The sequence below is a fragment of the Gopherus evgoodei genome, unplaced genomic scaffold (genome assembly GCF_007399415.2).
Source record: "Gopherus evgoodei ecotype Sinaloan lineage unplaced genomic scaffold, rGopEvg1_v1.p scaffold_44_arrow_ctg1, whole genome shotgun sequence".
Classification (NCBI taxonomy): domain Eukaryota; kingdom Metazoa; phylum Chordata; order Testudines; family Testudinidae; genus Gopherus; species Gopherus evgoodei.
Genome location: NW_022060065.1, coordinates 1350155 through 1366940, shown reverse-complemented (window position 1 = coordinate 1366940; position 16786 = coordinate 1350155). Strand labels below are relative to the sequence as shown.

General features: G+C 40.3%; 1 protein-coding gene across 2 annotated transcripts in view; it reads left to right on the top strand.

Annotated features, from left to right (window-relative positions):
• The window catches only part of PTK2 (protein tyrosine kinase 2), a 430903-nt gene that overhangs the window by 89631 nt on the left and 324486 nt on the right, over positions 1 to 16786 (top strand). For both annotated transcript variants that reach the window (XM_030546402.1, XM_030546403.1), the window contains one exon: positions 512 to 538. The gene's annotated coding sequence lies outside the window, so the exon portion shown is untranslated. The remainder of the gene's footprint in view (positions 1 to 511; positions 539 to 16786) is intronic.

The following is a 16786-nucleotide window of genomic DNA, read 5'->3' as shown; positions in this document are numbered from 1 at the left end:
CCGCAGGGAATGGCAGGGACCCACACATGTGAAATGGCGATCATTAATAAGCAATTAACAGCATATATGATGCTATGTACATAATATATAATTGTATTATTTATATAGTTATGGAAAGTAAATAATACATGGAAGAAATGAAAGGCTTTTTATTTACACTTTTTTTTTTAGTCATCCCTGCCAGGGCCCCGCCGAAAATGTTCGAATTGGGCCCCGCACTTCCTAAAGCCGGCGCTGTAATAGTGTAACATCTTTGGTATAAAGTAGTTGGTATAATCTTTGTTCTTCACTCACCTATTTTAAGGATAATCTTATGAGAGAACTGTGGGGAATAAAGAATGGTGATTTTTCTTTGCATGCAGCAGGTCTGGCAGCTAGAGGGCTGTTTTAGATAACGTGTTCTACTGAACAGTGCAATAATTTTGCCGCAGGAAGGTGGCTAGGCTAATTTGACTGTTGAAATATTGAAGTACTTTATTTATGCTAATAAATCTTCTCATTATTATTTCAGATATTTCAGGACTTTCCTTTCCAACAGGTAAGTGCTATTCTCTCATTTATTTAATGTGACATAAAGTAGCTTTTAATAGTTTGCTTTAATACCATAGTATTGTGATATATAATCAGAATTGTTGTTTTTTATTTGCATTGTGTTAGAGTCGAGAAGTTTCAGTCAGGATTGGAGCCCAAAGCAGTGCTAGGGACTGAACAAACACAAGGAAGACTCAGGGAGTTCACAGCCTCATAAATGATATTTTGACAAATGAGTAGAGCAATTGAGATGAGCTATTGACAATTTTTATATATCCACATATTTTATTTACTCCTTGAAAATGATGAGATAGGACAACATAGAAAAAGACGCAGAGAGAACTGTGGAGAAGTGGACTAGTGAGCAGTCAGGGCTAGCATCACTGGCAAGGTAGAGGGGCAATGTGAAACAAAACAGGTGGTTAAATAATGGAAGATTAGACCCATGAAGAGTCTTCACAGTTGGGAATGCCAGAAGTGAGGAGCAGACAAGTTAATTTGTCCTAAATTACAAGGTGAATCAGTCAGGCAGCTGAGAATAAAACCCTCATCTCCTTATTCTTAATCCAGCACCTCCTGTCTTCCATGGGCCTTAGAAATTATTCCTGTTTTTAAAAACAGTAGTGTGTTCTGTTATTTCCTGGATTATGGTTGTAACCTTGTTTGAAACCTTTACGTCTAAACTTTGGTGTTAATCTTGTCAGTAACTTTACAATAAAACTTCATGAATGTGCCTACGATGTAATGGCTACACGATGTGTGCAAAATGAAGCTACACTCTTTTTGCTCTTTCAGCATTTGAAAAGTCCAGATGCTGAGCATAATGTGTAACTCTATATAAGCTGGGACTTTCTTTGTCAATTAACAAACACTGGCATTTCTGATACTAAGGAGGGACTCAAGTCATGAGCTCACACTGAATTTACTGTAAACTCAGTGGTGTTTCAGATTGGATGTTCCATGACTAGATAACCTCCTGAGGTCCCTTCCAACCCTGGTATTCTGTGTCAGTCCCATTGGCATTGATAAGGGACCCACTTTGGATGTTTTCTGATATAACACTGGAAGATGGTTGCTGTTCCCTCTAGAATCAAATGCCAATTTCAATTAAAAACTTATGTACTGCAAATTGCTCATTTGTACATGATGTTTTAAAATAGCTGTCCTGAGAAAATGTATGTTTTCTTCAAATAAAGTGCAAGGAACACATGGCATCTTTAATTTAAAAGTAAAGGTTTTTTTTTAAGGAAGAAGTTCACATATTGCATTTTTAGGATGCTTAAAAACATGCTGACAAGAAGGCAGGTACACAAGGAGATACCAAAATTGAAAAAATGAATAAATACCATACAGTTAATTCAAAACATGGAAAAAAGATGTAACTATTCTGGATAGAGTGTCATATTTTTTCTGCAGCTGTTTTAATATGGACAGATGAAAAGACATCTAGCCTCCTATTTGGGGCTCTAGGGTTTTATGTCCACTTCCATGCCTCTATGAGTCAGGATGAGCAATGCATCTCTAGACAGGTCTTCTTTCCAGCTTTACTGGTGAGTGTTCTTCTATCTTCAAGGGACATTGTCAGGCTGATTTAGGCCTCATAGTTAGATTTTATCTGAAAAGCAATTTTTTGCTGTGTGTATGGAAGTTCAACTGGAAAAGTGATTTTTAGCAAATGAGAAGAGGGATGGATGTATTTGGCAGCATCTAAGCATGAGGGGATATTATAGAGGTATTAGAGACCAGAGTAATTGATTTTGTGTTTTTTTTGGTCTATTTATACTTTTTTTCAATTTCCCCAACCCCCTCACCCATTCCCATGGTTTGCAGAGCTGTGTGAATTTTATGTTCAAGTCTTTTTGGGGACTGGTGATCAATCCCAAGGCATAGTGAAAAGATGGACTTGATATTGTGGATGTTTGGGGTAAATTGTGCTGTTTTGGAGGCACTGTGGGCGGAGGGGGTGAAAGAACAAGGTCCGAAGTTACTAGCTGGGGTTATGGTAAAAGGAACATTGAAAATTGGAGACGCGGGAGATTCAGACCACGCCAAGCAAATGTCTGTGGTTGGTGGAAAATATCAGAAAAAGCACTTTATCTTTTTCATAACAAACAAGATATACTAAATAATATTTCTGATGACTTAACAGCAGTTCTGCTGTATTGCACTGACTGGAACAAAGAGATTTCTGATGGGCTGAGTAGGATGATGCCCTATGCTAGTGCAGGTGAAAACCAAGTAACAAAAAGTTCAGTTAAAATTCTCTATTTCCATAAAATTCAATGTAAATTGAGCCTCAGAAATACTGCAAAACCAGAATCAGACCAGGTTGATCTGAAAATAGAATTCAGTTTTAGGTTTGCAAGCAGGGTGTAATGTACAAAAACAAATGAATGAGAGATTTTTGGAAATTATTTTTAACTTGACAAATGTCCGTTTTAAAAATAGGTCACTGGGGCCGCTGGAAATGCTCTGGCTTTTGCAGCATCTTTCCCTCAGTGCTGCAAATTTGCATCAGGATGCATTGTCTTCCTGCAGTATCTGAAGACTTCACAGTAGCAACAGGGATATTTCCAATGGACTTCCTTGTAATGTGTAGTTTAAGATTAGATTCAATGTAGATGCTGTGGTTCCTCTTGTAGTCACTGGCAAATAAAGGTCATCCAGAACGTTGCCTTTTCACTTTGATTTCATAGTAAAACCTTTTTGTAAGAATGATTGTGCTCTGTTGAATGCGTTATTTGACTAGGTATTTTGTTAAACCATCACACAAGGGAGTTATCCTACATTTCTCTAATCTGTATCACTGCTTTGAAGTCTCTGTGCAGCTTACTTTTCTTTTGCTTTTAATTGAGGCCAAGACTGTGAATATTGCAGATTTTGGAGTGCAAATCATTGGAGGCTTTGAAAGCAACTTGCTAAATTTTTATAATTTCAAAGCTGGATAGAAGACAGCATCCAATGCCTGTATCCATATGTAAAATTGCTTTAGCAAAGGAGTTTGCTCATATCATGCCTAGAGGAATGAAGGACTCGTTTTTGTTGTGCATACGATTCAATTTTGTACTGGAATTCAAAGCTCCAACTGGATTAAAAATGATTCCTCCTGGATGAAGAGTGTAGCTCGCCTTCTCCTGTCCTTAAAAGAAATGTTACTTGTTAAAAAAGAAATTAGTTCTTTGCATGTAGTTAAACACTTTTTACACAGCACTTCATACAATAGGACCCTTGATCTTTATACTGTAATAAAAAAGTTGAAATCAAGAAGAAATTTTGAAATAAGTGTGTGTCAGGTGTCTACATGCAACAACTGAACAACTAGAGGGAAGGAAAGGCATGTGAGAAACATTTAAACTAGCATATTCTGGCCTCAGCCAGCAATTCTACAAGCACCCCAACAGAATGAGACCTTAAAGATAGCTACCAATGATGAAGGAGAGAAGCACTCTTACTGGTAGAGTAGTATTTTTCTTGGTGTGAAAATGAAAAAAAAAAACAAAAAACACATAGAAAATGAGTATTTATTCTGTGTGTATGTGGATGCGCCCTCCTGGCTTTGATGGAGGAGAACGTAATACATTTTAAGAGATGCAGCCTTTAGTGTACAACACATGTTAATCAAACAGCATGGTTAGAATTCTTCTTATAACCTTTCCTTCAATGATTTTGAAATATTAAACAGAACTTGGAATTAGTTCAGTTTTTCACAGCTTAATTAGAACCAGAATATGAGAAGTGACACCTTCAGCTCAGCCTGAGAAAGTTTTGCTTCCTGCATTATAAATGCATCCTCAGTCAGTACTCCTCTAAATCTACTTCAGCCTTGACAATTACAGGAAATCACCCAACTAAAGGCATACATTAACTTAAAACTACTAGTGCCCTTCCACAAAAATCAGCCCTCCCCTGCCTTAACTACAATATGCTATATACTAGCGCTCACTGAGAAGCTGCATAATGTTATTGATGCAACCACATCTTCCCTCCCCTCCTGCAACCCTAAATGTAGCATAACGAACATGAAGTTTTCTGATTGCTGGCCAAATGTTTCTAGACTAGACAAGGGCATGTTCAATGAAATTGAAAGTTGACCATTCAAAACTGTTAGAAGGAAATATTTTTTCACAAAACTCCTAATTAGTCTCTGAAACTCATTGCCACAGAAAGTTGTTGAAGCCAAGAATTTAGCAAGTTTCAAAAAAAGTATTTTACATTTTATATGGTTATCCAGAGTTGTCGTAATTAACAATAATATACATTTTGGAAGTGATATTAAACCTCATGCTTCAGAGCTTAGGCCAATCTCTAACGGTAAACCAGGAAAAGTCCTAAGGAATGTGAGAAAGGACAGACAGATTATCCCACATCTTCCTGCAGCATGGTTCTTATACATTTCTTCAGGCCAATATCACTTGCTTCAAAGTCAGTGACTGGAAACTGGCCTAGATGAACCTGTGTCTAAGCCAACATATCAATTCATATGTTCCTTACTATGGCTATTCTATAGTTTTTCACTGAAATGTACAGATTGTTCGTATTTATGAAATTACCCTGGTTTATACTATTTATACTAAACTCAGTAGCATATCTGGAAATATGTATCCTAACTAACCTCTCTGTTTAAAGTGCTACAGTCAAAATGAAATGTAGCCAAATGTAAAAGAAAAAAACAGTGCCTCTGAATTCTTCCGTCACTTCTGGTTTTCCAGTCATGTTTTCCTATATAAACATTTATTTTCTCTCTCCTTTGTTGCTGTATCTAAGGTCCCTCCGTGCAGTGTGGTAACTGGCAGCCCAGGGAAGATAGGGAAGATGATTTCACACACAGACTAAAATTTTAAAAAGTGCTTGGAGTCCTAAATTACTTAGGTACCTTGGAAAAATTTACCAAAAGTACTGGCCAGTGCACATAGTAAACTGTTGCTTGTAACTATAGCAAACAGAACATTTTTCAGTTTTTTAAAATATTGTTTTAATTGTAATTCTAAAGTTCTACAACTTGCATTACATGAGCTTTTCTCATGTTTTTGAGTAATAGTGATTAGTGGCTATAAATGAGAGAGGACCGGATTAAAGACTTCCCAGCATGAGTAAGATTAAAGTTACCGGATTGGAGTAACCTTCAAAAGGTTCCAGAGGATTTTCCTTGTTCTGTGAATGTGTTTTTATGGTTTCGTTTCTTTTCATTAGCCGATAGTAATGACAGAATCTAGAGATAGAAGAGGCCCAGTATGTCATGCCATCTTTCCTTCTGTCAGTACAAGATTATTGCCAAGGGTATTGCTATTTTTGTCTGTCTAGTTTTAGACGTGTCAAGTAATGGAGATTCCACCAATTCCAGGAGGTCCCTTAGGCTGGTAAATTTTGCCGTAAGGAAGCTTTCCTTGATGTTTGTGCTACATTCCCATTCTAAACTTCATCCCATTATTCCTAGCAGTACCCCTTTATCATGCTAAATTTCTCTCCTACCTTAGTATTTTTACACACCACAAATATTTGTAGGATTTTTTATAGCCTTTCTAACTCATTGCGGTTGGTTGATTGAATTAAAATAGTGCCTAGAGGCTCCAACTAAGTTCTTGGCTCTCTTGTGAGAAGTGCAATACAAACATAGAGAAAGGGACAGTCTGTGCCCCAAAAGACCTTGCAATCTAGATAGACAAGACAGATTAAAAGATAGGAGGCACAAAGAGAGATTGAGGGTATGTCTACACTGCAATAAAACTCCCTCTGTTTCAGCTAGTTTCAGCTGACTTGGGCTTCCAGAGCTCAGACTGTAAGGCTATAAAACTGCAGTGTAGTTGTTCAAGCTCAGGTTCTGGGACTCTGCAAATGAGGTGCCACATTGTTTAACTGTAATTATCCAAGTTGAAATTTGTGTTAGGACACAGTTATTTGCAACCTTATGTTTGCAAAAAGTGCTATGGGGTTTTCAATGATAAGCAGTACATTAAGTCCGTAGTGTTTTTGTCTCATCCTTGGCACCATGCTGGGGGCATTTAGTCTGATGTTGATTTTTAGAGGCAAGTATGCCAGTTACAGTACTACCGTGTAAATACTACCAAGGGTTGACCCTGCTTAGTTTGAGATCTGATGAGATCATAACTCAGTATGTTTTAGCTTAGAAGGCATAATATTAAATATACTTGTGGTTTGAAACAAATAAGTGAGAGCAAAGCTTTCCTGCTGATGTAGCCAGTTTTCTTTCTATATTATGAAATGTGGCAGCATCTAAAATACTCAGATTTATTCTACCAAGTACTGCACTGCATTTACCTTGCTTCTCGTTTTCAGTTAAGATGTTGATTGGACAGAAATGCATCACATGGGTGGGTGTGGGATGAAGCTCTGAAGAAGCGTGTGTGAACAGAGCGTACAAATTTGATTGTGTTTGGAGGTAGGATCCTATGTTTGTACAGTGCCTAGCGCAATGTGGCCTCTGATTTTGATTGAGGCCTTTTAGGTATTATCATAGTACAGTGGAACACTGTTTATCTGATCTAATTGGGACTGGGACTGGGACCAGATGAGATAATAAAAAATTCAAATAATCAGGAGAATGGGCGGGGCTCAGGTTGTCAGTTAATATGGAGAGACGGATAATGGAGGCTTGGATAAACAGGGTTCTACTGTACTGCTAATAGTAATTGTGCATATATAATGAGATACATTGTATTGTGGTGTAATGGTTTTATTGACATATGTTTACACCAGGGCAGAGAAGGATGAGTTCTGAAATAAGTTCTATTAAAATTAGTACCTATATTACAGCAACAGTCAAATAAAGGTGCCAGCTGCTCAGTTGTTGTGTGATGTAATAAGATAATTTATTTTTCTAATGCAGATAGTACTCTGAATATGCCACATTTTGCAGAAGAATTGTTTTAGAAATATGTTATTTAAAAAAAAAATTGGGATTATTTCTTATCCCCTTTAAAAACATATGCCCTAGTTACTGGAATCTGTCTGTACAAGGAACAAAGGGAAAGAAGAATTAAAGCTAATACAGTTAAAACACTTCTTTATATGACCTAAAATAGCTATTCTGTAAATTAAAATGACACAGATTTGAGGTCTGTTAACTCTAGGACCTTATGGACTCAAAGTAAGGGCTGGGACCCCTCAATGGTGGTGTAAAGCTGTAGTTCTCAAACTAGGGCTGCCGCTTGTTCAGGGGAAGCCCCCAGCAGGCCAGGCTGGCTTGTTTACCTGCCGCATCCGGAGGTTTGGCTGATTGCGGCTCCCTCTGGCTGCTGTTCGCCGCTCCAGGCCAGTGGGGGCTGCAGGAAGTGGCTCGAGTTGAGGGACATGCTGGCTGCCCTAATTTGAGAACCACTGGTGTAAAGGCTCCCATTTTTAGCCCAGATGGGTTACAAAATATTACACCTTAAACCTGAAACTGGTTCATAACTGAATATTTCCTGTCCTGACCTCAAGCCATTACATTTTTGGAGGGGGTGGGGCAGGGAGGACAGATTTTCACAATCTTGAGAACATTTTTGTGGAAGGGTGACTATTGTATTTTTAAGTAGCTGATTGAATCTGTCTTGGAATTTGGAATGACAGAAAAAATGCTACTATGTGAAATTACTGGACAAAGAGAGTCAAAGCAACTTACTACATGCTTGCATGATTTCATATCTATATTCCTATCACCACTATGTAACTGTATGTATAGATCTCCAATAATTTTTGATAGCTGTGGGAATTGCAAAATATTTTTTAAAGAGATGAGATACTTGAATTAGATTTATTGCCATTGGTGATGCAAGTGCCTTCTTGTCTGCAGCTACTGCACTCTGGAATACCGTTCTTGCATGCCTGCTTCTCACCTATTAGTTTCTCACCTTTTAGTCCTCTCCATCTCTTTTCAGATTTCAGCTGGGAATGTATATTTTTCCTCAGTTTCTCTCTCCCTTTATGAAACCCTTTAAACTCTTTATGTAGGAAGTTGTAACAAGTTCGCCATCAAGAATCATCTTGTTCGGAAACTTGCCAGTTCCCACAAAGGTGTGAACGACCTACTCATGACAATGCAGCTTCTGCTTCAAAAAGGAAAACAAGCTACTTTGATTAGCGCATACGCTCCCACAATGACCAACCCAGAGGATGTGAAGGATAAATTCTACGAAGAACTAGATGGTCTGCTATCATCAGTGTACCACACAGACAAGCTGATCCTGCTTGGCGATTTTAACGCAAGAGTCGGATGTGATGCCGCAGCCTGGGAAGGAGTCATCGGGAAAAATGGAGTGGGAAAGTGTAACAGCAATGGCCTGTTACTGCTGAAAACTTTTACAGCACATAACCTTCTGATCACCAGTATGGTCTTCCGCCTTCCTACCCGTAACAGGACTTTGTGGATGCAGCCCCGTTCCAAGCACTGGCATCTGATCGACTACTTCATCATCAGGAGAAGAAACAGACAAGATGTCAGGGTTACAAAAGCTATGTGCGGCGCTGACTGTTGGACGGATTATAGGCTCATAGTATCCAAAATGAAGCTCTGTATCATGCCAAAGAGATGAACACAAGGCTGTAAGGCTCTCAAAAGGATCAACATGTCGAAGCTGAAGAACAGCCGCAACACTGGAAATCTAGCGGAAGACTTAGAGAATGAGCTTGCTGATCTTCGTATTGAGGATGACGCTGAGAAAGACTGGGAGCGATTCCGCAACACTGTCCATACAGCTGCATTGAAGGTATTGGGGCCCTCCACACTCAGGCGGCAAGACTGTTTTGACGAAAATGATGCAGAAATCCAGGCCTTACTTGCTGAGAAGCACTGCCTGCATCGTGCATATCAAGACGATCCATCCTCAGTGGCAAAGAAGACCACCTTTATCAACGCTCGCAGAACAGTACAGAACCGACTGCGCAAAATGAGGGACTTGTGGCTGAGCGCCAAAGCAGATAAAATACAGGCGTATGCAGACAGGAACGACTATAAGCAGTTCTATGAAGCCCTCAACACACTATATGGTCCACAGTCTTCTGGGAGCTTTCCCCTCCTGAACTCTGATGGCACTGTGCTTCTTAGAGAGAAGACGCAGATTCTCCAGAGATGGGCTGAACATTTTGAAGCAGTTCTCAACTGCCCCTGAGTCATCAATGATGAGGCCATTGACAAGATGCCTCAGGTAGCAGTCAATGACTCCATGGATGCTTCACCAGAAGAGGACGAAGTGAAGAAAGCCATCAACCAGCTGTCAAGTGGCAAAGCCCCAGGGTCAGATGCCATATCAGCAGAGGTGTACAAAGTCAGTGGGCCCGTGCTGCTATGGAAACTCACTGAGCTGTTTCAGTCCTTCTGGAAGCAGGATTTCATTCCACAGGAATTTAGAGACGCGTCCATCGTGCACCTCTATAAGAGGAAGGGCAATCGCCAGGTATGTGACAATCACCGTGGAATCTCGCTGCTCTCTACAGCGGGGAAAGTTCTTGCACGGGTTCTGTTGAACAAATTGATCACTCACCTGGAGCAGGGCTTACTGCCAGAATCACAGTGCGGCTTTCGCAAGGGACGTTGGACTGTTGACATGATCTTCACTGCGCATCAGCTACAAGAGAAATGTGAAGAACAGAATTGTGAACTCTACATAACTTTTGTGGACCTCACGAAAGCGTTCGACTCTGTCGGTCGCCAGGGCCTGTGGAGGAGCATGTTGAAATTTGGCTGTCCAGACAGATTCATATGAATGATATGTCAGTTTCATCACGATATTATGACTTGTGTCCTGGATGACGGTGAAACATCTGAGGCCTTCCCAGTCACCAACAGTGTCAAGCAGGGGTGTGTTTTAGCACCCACTTTGTTCAGCATGATATTCTCTGCCACTCTGACTGATGTCTTCCAGCACTGCACTGAAGGAGTAGGCCTGAAGTACAGAACTGATGGGAAACTATTCAATCTGAGGTGACTGCGTGCCATCACCAAGGTGAAGGAAACTGTACTTCGAGACTTTCTCTTTGCCGATGATTGCGCTCTGAATGCTAGTACAGAGCCAGAAATACAAGCCAGTATGGACAAGTTTTCATCTGCATGCAACAACTTCGGTCTCACCATTAACGTCAAGAAGACTGAGGTCATGCACTAGCCAGCTCCCCACGCTCCGTACTCAGAACCATCCATCACTGTAAATGGACAGAGTCTTCAGGCAGTGGACCACTTTACGTACCTGGGCAGTATCCTTTCCCGAGCAGTGTCAATCGATGATGAAGTAAACTGCTGAATTGCTAAAGCCAGTTCTGCATTTGGCCGATTGCACTCCAACGTCTGGGTACGTCAAGGAATTAGTCTATCAACAAAGCTGAAGGTCTACTGAGCAGCGGTGCTTCCAGCTCTGCTGTACGCCTGCGAGACGTGGACTGTATCGGAGTCATGCACGAAGGCTCAATCACTTCCACATTTCCTGTCTGCGAAAGCTTCTAAAAATCAGATGACAGGACAAAGTGCCCGATGCTGAAGTTCTTACCAGAGCCAGTCTGCCGTCAGTTCACACACTGCTGATGGGTGCCCAGACCAGATGGGCTGGACATGTCGTGAGAATGTCAGACGAGCGCATTCCTAAACAGCTCTTCTACGGAGAACTCACCCAGGGAAAGCGCTCCCATGGAGGACAAAAGAAGTGGTTCAAGGACACACTGAAGACCTCTCTGAAGTCCCTCGAGATCAACACCGCCACATGGGAAACCCTTGCACTGAACCGTCCAGCGTGGCGCAGCCTCATTCACACAGGCAGTCATATCTTTGAGGCGAAGTGTACTGCTGAGGCTGAAAGAAAGTGTGAGTTACGCAAGTCCAGGGCTGCCTGCACATCATTGACAGTGTCATCACATGTCTGCCCGACCTGTGACAGGACGTACCACACCCGAATCGGACTGATCAATCATCTTCGGACGCACAGAGCCCTGTCATTGAACGAATGAGTTGTTGAGGTCTTCATCGACAGCGATGGACGAACATCATAACAAGTTTACAAATCATTACCATACAAGCATCAGAAATACAATGCAAAAACAGTTTATCACACTTTTACAGAACCATTGTGTTGATGTATTTTTAACTGTTAACAGTAACACTGCACATTGTTTTTGGATATAGCCTGTGTGGAAGAAACTATTCATAATAAAATTATAATTTGTGTTCAGCCTGTTGTAATCAGCCGGTTTCTTTTTTTGTCTTAATCTGTATCTTAGATGCTAAATTTTAATTAATTTAAAAACTAATCACAGAGACTTATTTGTCATTTAATTGAAGTGTATAGTAATGTACATGAGGGCTTGCTCACCAGCATTAACATCCTTCTAGTTTGGACTGATGCAAAATGCTTCAGCAATAAAGTTGAATGCACACTCTTGTTTGTGAGATTACATTCACAACTCAGTTGGTTTGAATGAATAAGGTTAAATTAGTCAGAAGACAGAGCACTTGATTAATGCCCTACGACAAATAATTTGATAAATTATTTGGAAGCCTAAAGGAAAAAAAATGTAGGATGCAGTTTCTTTCTAAATGTCCACCCTAGCTACTATTTTAAAACTGTTAGTTGCGTGGAAATGCATGTGTTTGTGTGTAGCATTGATTTCCAGCTGATAACTGACATCTTTGGCATACTGGTCTCTTGGTCCTTCAGTTTGGGAGGATAGGGATAGATTTCCTAGGGCAAACTGCTGGATTACTTCTATTGGAAGTGACAGACAAGAGTGCAGATGGGAAATAGTGATGGTAGCAGGTCTGATTTTAGTGTCTGGGTAAGTTTGCAAATACACATGCCAGTTCTTAATTTAAAAGATGACTTGCAGAAGAAGAAAATGGTGCACCCTTTCTAGCTTCTTTAGGATAAGGTTTTCAAAGATTTTCTTTATTTTGCTGGTTTATATGAGAAATATCAAGATTTGTCTTCCTCCTGTCTCTCTGAATGAGTGGATGGACAATTGATGGACTAGAGGATTGATTGACATAGCAAGAAAAAAGAAACTCAAAGCTGAAAAATTTGAGGGGAAGGAGGTTTTATGACTATTTAGATTTTTTTCTTAAGAACACCTCTTTAACTCCTAAAAAGCCTTAGGAGCAAGCCTGTCTTTGTTTGAATACAAAAAAAAATAAAATAAAAAAATAAAATAAAAATACCCTTGAAATGAAGGCTGAAAAAGCTCCTAGTCAAGGTCTGTAGTGTTTCAAGGAGTTTCCAGCAAAAGTATGGTAGAAAAGACTCAATATTTCTGAATTATTTTAGGTAAAAAAATGAGCCTGAAAAACCTTTCAGGTCCTTTATTATTTCTATTGTGGTAACATCTAAAAACCCTACACAGGGATTAGTGCTCCATTGTACTAGACGCCGTCCAAATAAATCCTGCCTCCTAGAGCTCACAATCACTAGGCTGTATGCCATAAAAGGCAGAGGGGGATGTACAAAAATATCCTAAATGTTTTTTTGGGGCTTGTTGCCTTTAAAGTGCCTGCTCTATTGAAATGGAAAGGATGCCTAGAGACTGTCAGTGGGAGGAGAGAGTCTGTGACCAATTCAAATGTGGCTGAGATTGGCAGTAAACTATAATGTACAAGTGGTTTGCTGTGGCCTCTATGAAGTAATTTGGTAGTCTTAGTTCATTTTCTAGTCAATACACCACCAATGGTACTAATTGTATCCTTGACCAGTAACCTCAGCAGAACAAAAAAAAAACATAGAGACAGAGGATATGTTGGTGCTGTGGGTTTTTTATTGCAGTGTAGCGTCTCAGAGCCTGGATCAGCTGACTTGGGCTCTCAGGTCTATAAAATTGTGGTGTAGATGTTTGGGCTTGGGCTGGAACCCAGGTCTGAGAACCTCCCCTTTGCGGGGTATCAGAGTTTGGGCTGAAGTCTGAGTTCCAGTGTCTATGCTGCAGTTTTATAGCCCTGTAGCCCAAGCTCCATGAGTCTGAGTCAGCTGACCCAGGCCAGTTGCAGCATTAATTTTTATCACAAAGTAGATGTGCCCTGAGTGTATCTCTAACACAGGGATCGGCAACCTTTCAGACGTGGTGTGCCTAGTCTTCATTTATTCACTCTAATTTAAGGTTTCGCGTGCCAGTAATTCATTTTGACGTTTTTGGAAGGTTTCTTTCTATAAGTCTATAATATATAACTAAACTCGTGTATGTAAAGTAAATAAGGTTTTTAAAATGTTTAAGAAGCTTCATTTTAAAATTAAATTAAAATGCAGAGCCCCCCAGACTGATGGCTGGGACCTGGGCAGTGTGAGTGCCACTGAAAATCAGCTCACGTGTGCCATAGGTTGCATACTCCTGCTCTGACACCTTGTAGTGGACTCTCTATTACAGGATTAAAACATGCTGACAGAAGCAATGTGAGAGGAAGCTTACACAGTTGCTGTCTATTCTGTACATGCAGTATGTGTAAATATTGAACTGCAGGACTATCAACACTCACTAACTTGTGCAAAGGACAGTGGTGAGTGAATTGGGCACGTTCCCTAGAACACTTGAGAAATCCTGGAACCCCTCTGGCATAAGTCCATAAGAGATATTTGGCTGCAAGTGATTGTAGCAAAGGTTTTGGTGGCAGAAACTATGACAGAAAGGAAGGGTGGGGGGGAAAGAAAGAAAAGTGAAAGGAGGACTCTTTAAATCACATTAGATCTTGTATAGTTACATAAAACGTTAGTTTGTAGACAGTTTTGTATTTCTCAAGGCTTGTATCAGGAGTGGCTTGGAATTTCCTACCAAAATATAAGCTGAAATTGAAAAAAAATACTATGGGCTACCAAAAGAAAAAAAATCACGCACTATCATAAACAGATAGTTAAGGGTTAATAGAACAGAAGTACTTCATGTCTCTTTTGCCTGTAAAGGGTTAACAAGAACAGTGAGCCTGGCTGTCACCTGACCAGAGGACCAGTCAGGGGGCAGGATACTTTCAAATCTTGAGGGAGGGAAGTCTATGTGTGTGCTGTTAGTGTTTGGTTGCTGTTCACTCTGAGGGCTCAGAGGGACAAGACGTGCAACCAGGTTTCTCTCCAATCTCTTTGATACAGTCTCTTATATGTCCAGAATAGTGAGCACTAGGTAGATAAGGCGAGTTAGGCTTATGTTTGTTTTCTTTATTTGCAAATGTGTATTTGGCTGGGAGGAGTTCAAATTTGTATTTTGCTGAAAGGATTTTAATTTGTACTTGTATACTTAGGCTGGGAGGGTATTCCCAGTGTCTATAGCTGAAAGACCCTGTAACATATTCCATCTTAAATTTACAAAGATAATTTTTATTGTTTTTCCCTCCTTAATTAAAACCTTTTCTTCTTTAAGAACCTGATTGTTTTTTTATTTTGGTGAGACCCCAGGGGACTGGGTCTGGATTCACCAGGGAACTGGTGGGGAGAAAGGAGGGAAGAGGGGGAGAGAGGTTAATTTTCTCTCTGTGTTAGGATTACTTTCTCTCTCAGAGAGAGTCTGGGAGGGGGAGAGAGAAGGAGGAGGGGAAGGTGGATTTTCCTCTCTGTTTTGAGATTCAAGGAGTTTGAATCACAGTGATCTTCCAGGGTTAACCCAGGGAGGCGAAGCCTGGGAGAGGCAACGGTGAGGGAAAGGGTTTACTTTCCTTGTGTTAAGATCCAGAGGACTGGGTCTTGGGGGTCCCCGGGCAAGGTTTTGGGGGGACCAGAGTGTACCAGGCACTGGAATTCCTGGTTGGTGGCAGCGCTACAAGTACTGAGCTGGTAATTGAGCTTAGAGGAATTCATGCTGGTACCTCATCTCTTGGACGCTAAAGTTCAGAGTGGGGGATTATACCATGACACACGTGTGTCTGATTTTTTTTTAACCTTACTGTTACACATAACATGACTATAACTGAAAGATAGGATGAGAAAAAATACTTATTTCTTTAGGTAGTGTCAATGTACGTGATGCGTTTGGCAGCCCTTTGTGTATAGCTAGTTTCACTGCTTTACTGGCATAGTAAGCCAGTTTCCTTTTTAATTCATGTGGATTTTTCTCACAGCTGCAGGAAAAAGAGAGACAGTTAAAGTGATTGTAAAATCATAAATATTGGCATGGGAAGTTGAAGATACATATAGTACTTGAAACTACTAATTTTTTTTAAGTGAGTAGGTTATCATGTTGACAGTGGCCCTTTAAGCCCAAGTGTTAAAAATATATTAAAGCACCGAATACTTTGTTTAAAAGCAAGTCTCTTTGTTTATGACCCACATTCAGTTTTCTTCAGTCCTTGCCACTGTTTCTCGGGTGCAAAGATTTATGAAATCTGAAATGCTTTAAACAGTTGTTTTGCAAGGCATGAAACTGATGCTCTTGAAGATTTCATAAGGGAAAGTCAAATGCATTCTATACCATCTGTTAACGATGCTGCTTGCTGAACAGATTTTTTCCTCGGGACTTGATTCCTGATAACTGGCCACAACATCTGTATAATGCCATAAGGTGCCTACTCCCCCCCCCCCAGTGGACTCATTTGGGAACCATGCTTAATAGAGATGTGTGGATTAGTGACCCTACCTTTGTTTCTGTTTCCTGCTCTTCTCTTCCAAGATCTTCAACTGAGATTCACCTTGGAAGCAAAGATTACTATCAGGTAATCATTTAATGTTTTCTGTATACAACGTTTAAGCCTGGCCCCAGGGGTCTATGTTGTAAGCCATTATGGAAATACTGTAGTTCTGGCATAAAAATCTAGATACCATACAGCTCAAAGGAGAAGCAGAGTAAGTTCTACCCTGATTCAGCTTTGATGGGAGCTGTTATATCCTGGTGCAAGGATGGTCTAGATAATACTTAGTCCTGCCATAAGTGCAGGGGACTGGACTAGATGACCTCTAGTCATCTAGCCCTTCCAGTCTTATCTTTCTGTATTTTCCAGATACTAGTTCCACACTCTGTAGTTCTTCTTAAAGATAGAAGAGACTTACTTATTAGCTTATCTGGTCAATCTCTGTGAAAATGAAGGATTACCCCTTTTGGTACTTTTTCTGAGGCTTCATCATTCAGCCAACTCTTTCTCCTCTGTTATAGGACTAAGGTAAGAGTCATCATAAGGAAGGTATTGCAGCTATGTTTCCATTGTTAAAATATAATTTTCACTATGATTTAATCTTATCTGCTGACTTGGATTCAATCTGTAAGAGCTAGTTAGGCCTTTGCTGTGTTTAACTTTTTCCACCATCCTCAGCTCAGCCGTTTTTTGGGTCCAAGGAGATCCACTCAATTTGATCTAGGAGGCAGGTGGCATCTTGCTGGA